Source organism: Chiloscyllium plagiosum, unplaced genomic scaffold (genome assembly GCF_037043375.1).
Source record: "Chiloscyllium plagiosum isolate Xiang-an unplaced genomic scaffold, Cpla_swu_hap1 HiC_scaffold_3, whole genome shotgun sequence".
NCBI lineage: Eukaryota > Metazoa > Chordata > Chondrichthyes > Orectolobiformes > Hemiscylliidae > Chiloscyllium > Chiloscyllium plagiosum.
The window spans coordinates 144820051-144826050 of NW_028270141.1; the positions used below are offsets into that span (position 1 = coordinate 144820051).

General features: G+C 46.0%; 1 long non-coding RNA gene across 2 annotated transcripts in view; it reads left to right on the forward strand.

Moving 5' to 3' along the window:
- Positions 1–1224, forward strand: part of LOC148151774 (uncharacterized) — a 43825-nt gene extending 42601 nt beyond the window's left edge. For both annotated transcript variants that reach the window (XR_015754761.1, XR_015754763.1), the window contains exon 4: positions 1125–1224. This is a non-coding gene — a long non-coding RNA (uncharacterized LOC148151774). The remainder of the gene's footprint in view (positions 1–1124) is intronic.
- Positions 1225–6000: the final 4776 nt, after the last annotated feature.

Below are 6000 nucleotides of genomic sequence, written 5' to 3' on the forward strand. Positions count from 1 at the left end.
AAATTAATTACATTGTCATGAAGACTTAATGGTAGGGTCATTGATGAGCAGTGATATATTTCAGGTGATATTCAATTTCACTCAACTCAAAGAGAGGGAGAAAGATTGTAGAAGTGGTAAAAATCCATGGCTCATCACATGTGTTAAAAATAATTTAAAGGTAAAACCTAAGGCATACCACATTACAAAATTCAGCAGCAGGCTGGATGATTGAGAAACCATTAAGTATCAGCAACAGATTACTAAAATAGTCATAAAATGAGTAAATTATGAAAGAAAACTAGCACCAGATATAAAGATGGATAACAAAAGCTCTTATAAGTATGTGAAAGGGAAGACAGTCGCTAAAGTGAATGTTGGTCTCGATGAAGTATGAGACTGGGGAGTTAATAGTGGGGAACACAGAGATAGCAGAGACGCTGAATCAATGTTCTTATGGTGGTGGACATAACTACCATCCCTGCCTTAACAGGCTTTGCACAGGTTTTAGAAAGTGGGGCGAGGGGGGAGGAGTTAAAACACTTGCCATCTCTCAGGAAATTCAGAAAATCTATGCAGTGCGGAAACAGGTCATTTGACCCAACAGGTCCACACTGACCTTCTGAAGAGCACCCCATCCAGACTCACCCCATAACCCTGCATCCCCAATGGCTAACCCACCTATCCCTGGACACTATGAGTAGTTTAGCACTGCTGATCCACTTAACCTACACACTTTTGGACTGTGGGAGGAAATGGAGCACCTCGAGGATACCCACACGGATGCAGGGAGAATGTGCAAACTCCACACAGTTTCTGGAGGGTGGAATTAAACCTGGGTCCCTGGTGCTGTGAGGTAGTAGTGTGAATCCCTGAGCCACCATACCATACTGAGCAAGCTGCTAGGATTGAAGTCAGCTTGGTCAGCACAATTTTTTTTGCATACATATAAACTGGCAGATTTTATGGTTCTGATTTCAGGTTATCAATGTGTGCAAATCTTCCATTTATAATTTTTTAACTTAAATTCCTGCAGGGGGTCGCATGCAACACCTTGCCATTCCCATGTTTGGTCAATAGGTGGCAGTGCAGGCCTGAAGCAGTCCTTCCAAATCTGTTCTGACACTTAGATCACTTTGTTACAGCATCATTTGTCCTGGCGGCTGATAAAGGATTCTGTTTTGACTGGGGAGAAGACCAAAATGCCAGTCTCCACCTGCAAGCAACTGTCAAGGCCACAGGAACACAAAGGACCAACATTTCAACTCCCCCTCCCACTCTGCCGAGGACATGGAGGTCCTGGGCCTCCTTCACCGCTCCCTCACCACCAGACGCCTGGAGGAAGAACGCCTCACCTTCTGCCTCAGAATACTTCAACCCCAGGGCGTCAATGTGGACTTCAACAAGTTCCTCATTTCCCCTTCTCCCACCTCACCCTAGTTCCAAACTTCCAGCTCAGCACTGTCCCCATGACTTGTCCTACCTGCCTATCTTCTTTTCCACCTATCCACCTCTCCCCCCCCCCCCCCGACCTATCACCTTCATCCCCTCCCCCACTCACCTATTGTACTCTATGCTACTTTCTCCCCACCCCCACCCTCCTCTCACTTATCTCTCCACCCTTCAGGCACTCTGCCTGTATTCCTGATGAAGGGCTTTGCTCGAAACGTCGATTTTCCTGCTCCTCGGATGCTGCCTGAACTGCTGTGCTCTTCCAGCACCACTCTAATCCACAAAGGTCCAAGGCTGGTTCAGCACTTGGCTGGATCGTCAACTGCCTCCATGTCAGTATTACCAGGTGCCTGCAGGTGGAGCTCTATCACAGCCTGGTCCAGCCTGGCAAAAGGGGCACAAATGTTGATTCCAATCCCCTCGCCCCAGCCCTGAAGTGGGCAGCGCACAAACACCAGGCTGGTCACCCATCAATCTGAAAGTTCTGTCCATTCTGGTTCGAAACGCCCTGCCTTTTGGCTGCCCGCCCACCAACACTGCCTTGTTGTCCAGCTGCAGTGGACTCAGTTTACAGGAAGTGATGGCCGCGTGGTGCTGTCACTGGACTGTTAATCCAGACAGCCAGGTAACGTGCTGCAGACCCGGGTTCGAATCCCGCCACGGGAGACAGTGGAATTTGAATTCAATAAAAATATTCTTGGAATTAGGATGACCATGAATCCATTGTCAGTAAAAACCCATCTGGTTCACTAATGTCCTTTAGCGAAGGAAACTGCCATCCTTACCTGGCCTGGCCTGCATGTGACTCCAGACCCACAGCAACGTGGTAGACTCTTAACAGCCCTCTGGGCAAATAGGGATGGGCCATAAATGCTGACCTGGTCAGCGATGCCCTCATCCCGTGAATGAATTTAAAAAGAACTGAAGGGATTTTGTGGGGCAATGGTGGTGCCCCTTCCTCTGAGCCAGGATCGATGGGCTCAAGTCCCACCTCCTCAAAGGAACGCAGTAACACCTTCGATCAGGTTGCTTGGTGAACATCGAGAGCATTATCTGAAATGATTTGATCGAAAGTCAAAGAGGGAGTCTCAGATGTGAAACTAGATGTCACTATGAGCACCGTTCCACCAAGCTAATGGCAATGACTTGGGTAGCACTGTATACTCAAGCACTGAGGGAATGTGCAAAAGGGCAGATCGTTAGTCAGGAGGTTGGAGGTAGCTGTTATAGAGTCAAAGTCATAGAGATGTACAGCACGGATACAGACCCTTCGCTCCAACTTGTCCTGTGTGTCCTAGATAAGTATGTACCTGTCAGGCAGGGAGGAAGCTGTAGAGCGCAGGAGCAGTGGTTTACGAAGGAAGTGGAATCTCTGGTCAAGAGGAAGAAGAAGGCTTATGTTAGGATGAGATGTGAAGGCTCAGTTAGGGCGTTTGAGGATTACAAGGTAGCCAGGAAAGACCTAAAGAGAGAGCTCAGAAGAGCCAGGAGAAGACATGAGAAGTTGTTGGCAGGTAGGATCAGGGTAAACCCTAAGGCTTTCTATAGGTATTTAAGGAATAAAAGAATGACGAGAGTAAGATTAGAGCCAATCAAGGATAGTAGTGGGAAGTTGTGTGTGGAGTCAGAGGAGATAGGGGAAGCACTAAATGAATATTTTTTGACAGTATTCACTCTAGAAAACGACAATGTTGTTGAGGAGAATACTGAGATACAGGCTACTAGACTAGGTGTGATTGAGGTTCACAAGGAAGAGGTATTAGAAATCCTGCAGAGTGTGAAAATAGGTAAGTCCCCTGGGCCGGATGGGATTTATCCTAGGATCCTCTGGGAAGCCAGGGAGAAGATTGCCGAGCCTTTGTCATTGATCTTTAAATCGTCATTGTCTACAGGAACAATGCCAGAAGAGTGGAGGATAGCAAATGTGGTTCCCCTGTTCAAGAAGGGGAGTAGAGACAACCCTGGTAATTATAGACCAATGAGCCTTACTTCAGTTGTTGGTAAAGTGTTGGAAAAGGTTACAAGAGATAGGATTTATAATCATCTGGAAAAGAATAAGTTGACAAGGGATGGTCAGCACGGTTTTGTGTAGGGTAAGTTGTGCCTCACAAACCTTATTGAGTTCTTTGAGAAGGTGACCAAACAGATAGATGAGAGTAAACCGGTTGATGTGGTGTATATGGATTTCAGCAAGGCATTTGATACGGTTCCCCACAGTAGGCTATTGTACAAAATGGGGAGGAATGGGATTGTGGGAAATATAGCAGTTTGGATCAGTAATTGGCATGCTGAAAGAAGACAGAGGGTGTTGGTTGATTGGAAATGTTCATCCTGGAGTCCAGTTACTAGTGGTGTACCGCAAGGGTCGGTGTTGGGTCCACTGCTGTTCGTCATTTTTATAAACGGCCTGGATGAGGGCGAAGAAGGGTGGGTTAGTAAATTTGCAGATGACATTAAGGTCAGTGGAGTTGTGGATAGTGACGAAGGATGTTGTAGGTTACAGAGAGACATAGATAAGCTGCAGAGCTGGGCTGAGAGGTGGCAAATGGAGTTTAATGAGGACAAGTGTGAGGTGATTCACTTTGGTCAGAGTAACCAGAATGCAAAGTACTGGGCTAATGGTAAGATTCTTGGTAGTGTAGGTAAGCAGAGAGATTTCGGTGTCCACATACACCCAGGTTGACAGGGTTGTTAAGAAGGCGTACAGTGTTTTATCTTTTATTAATAAAGGGATCGAGTTCCGGAATCATGAGGTTATGCTACAGCTGTGCAAAACTCTGATGCGGCCGCACTTGGAGTATTGTGGACAGTTCTGGTCACCGCATTATAAGAAGGATGTGGAAGCTTTGGAAAGGGTGCAGAGGAGATTTACTAGGATGTTGCCTGGTATGGAGGGAAAGTCTTACAAGGAAAGGCTGAGGGACTTGAGGCTGTTTTCATTGGAGAGAAGAAGGTTGAGAGGTGACTTAATAGAGACATATAAGATAATCAGAGGGTTAGATAGGGTGGACAGGGAGAGCCTTTTTCCAAGTATGGTGATGGTGAGCACGAGGGGACATAGCTTTAAATTGAGGGGTGATAGTTATAGGACAGATGTCAGAGGTAGTTTCTTTACTCAGAGAGTAGTAAGGCTATGGAATGCTTTGCCTGCAACGGTAGTAGATTCGCCAATTTTAAGTACATTTAAGTCGTCATTGGACAGGCATATGGACGTACATGGAATAGTGTAGGTTAGAAGGGCTTCAGATTGGTATGACAGGTCGGCGCAACATCGAGGGCCGAAGGGCCTGTACTGCGCTGTAATGTTCTATGTTCTATGTTCTATGCCAGCCAGATATCCTAATCTAACCTAGTTCCATTTGCCAGCTCTTGGCCCATACTCCTCCAAACCCTTCCTATTCATATACCCATCCAAATGCCTTTTAAAAGCTGTAATTGTACCAGCCTCCACCACTTCCTCTGACAGCTCATTCCATACATGTACCACCCTCTGTGTGAATAAGTTGCCCCTTAGGTCCTTTTTAAATCTTTCTCCTCTCACCCTAAACCTATGCCCTCTAGCTCTGGACTCCCTGACCCCAGGGAAAAGACCTTGTCTATCTACCCTATCCATGTCCCTCATGGTTTTATAAACCTCCATAATGTCTGATGATTTTTAGATGAGAAGGCTGTGACTGTGAAGTCTTGGGCCCCAATATTAACAAACTTTGTCAATCATTTGATCGTGGCTATGCACCGTAATGCTTCCAAGTTTCCGGGGGACATAAAATTAGTTGGAACTGTGAGTTGTGAGAAGGATGCAAAAGTGCTTCAAGCAGATTTGGACAGCTTTGGAGTGCGCAAATATCTGACAGATGGAATACAGTGCGCAATGTGAAGTTCTCTACTTTGATAAGAAAAACAGAGTTTTCTATGCAGTGAGAAGTTGGGAAGTGCTGTATTTCAAAGGGACTGGGGTGCCTCTGTCCATGAGTCGCTGAATGTTAGGAACAGGAACAGCAAACAATTAAGAAGTCAAATGGTACATTGTGGAAGATTGATTGCAAGGCAGTTTGAGTGGAGGAGCAAAAGCCATTGGCTCAGTTGGCTGGGTAAGTGGTTTGCAATGCACTATAATTCCAACGCCATGAGTTTAATTCCAGCATCTGCTAAGGTTACCATGAAGAACTCTCTTTCTCAACCCCTCCCTCACCTGAGGCATGGTCACCCTCAGGTAAAACTGCCACCAGTTGTCTCTCTCTGGTGGAATATGATAGCTGCTTTATTTTTAAGTATCTTACTACAAATATCTAGGACCTTGGTGAGACCACCCTGAAGTATAGCATGCATTTTGTCCTCCTTGCTGACAGAAAGGTATACTTGCCACAGAGGGAGTTTAGTGAAGGTCCGACAACCAATTCCTCCAATGGTCCGGTGAAGGAAGATGAAACACACTATATCTGATACGTTATTCTCTGGAAATTGGAAGAATGAAAGGTGATCTCATTTAAACATGCAAAATTTCTTCCAGAGTCGCAAAGGGTTGTGTTGGACAAGTACAGCAGGTGATGCGGCGTCCGAGGAGCAGGA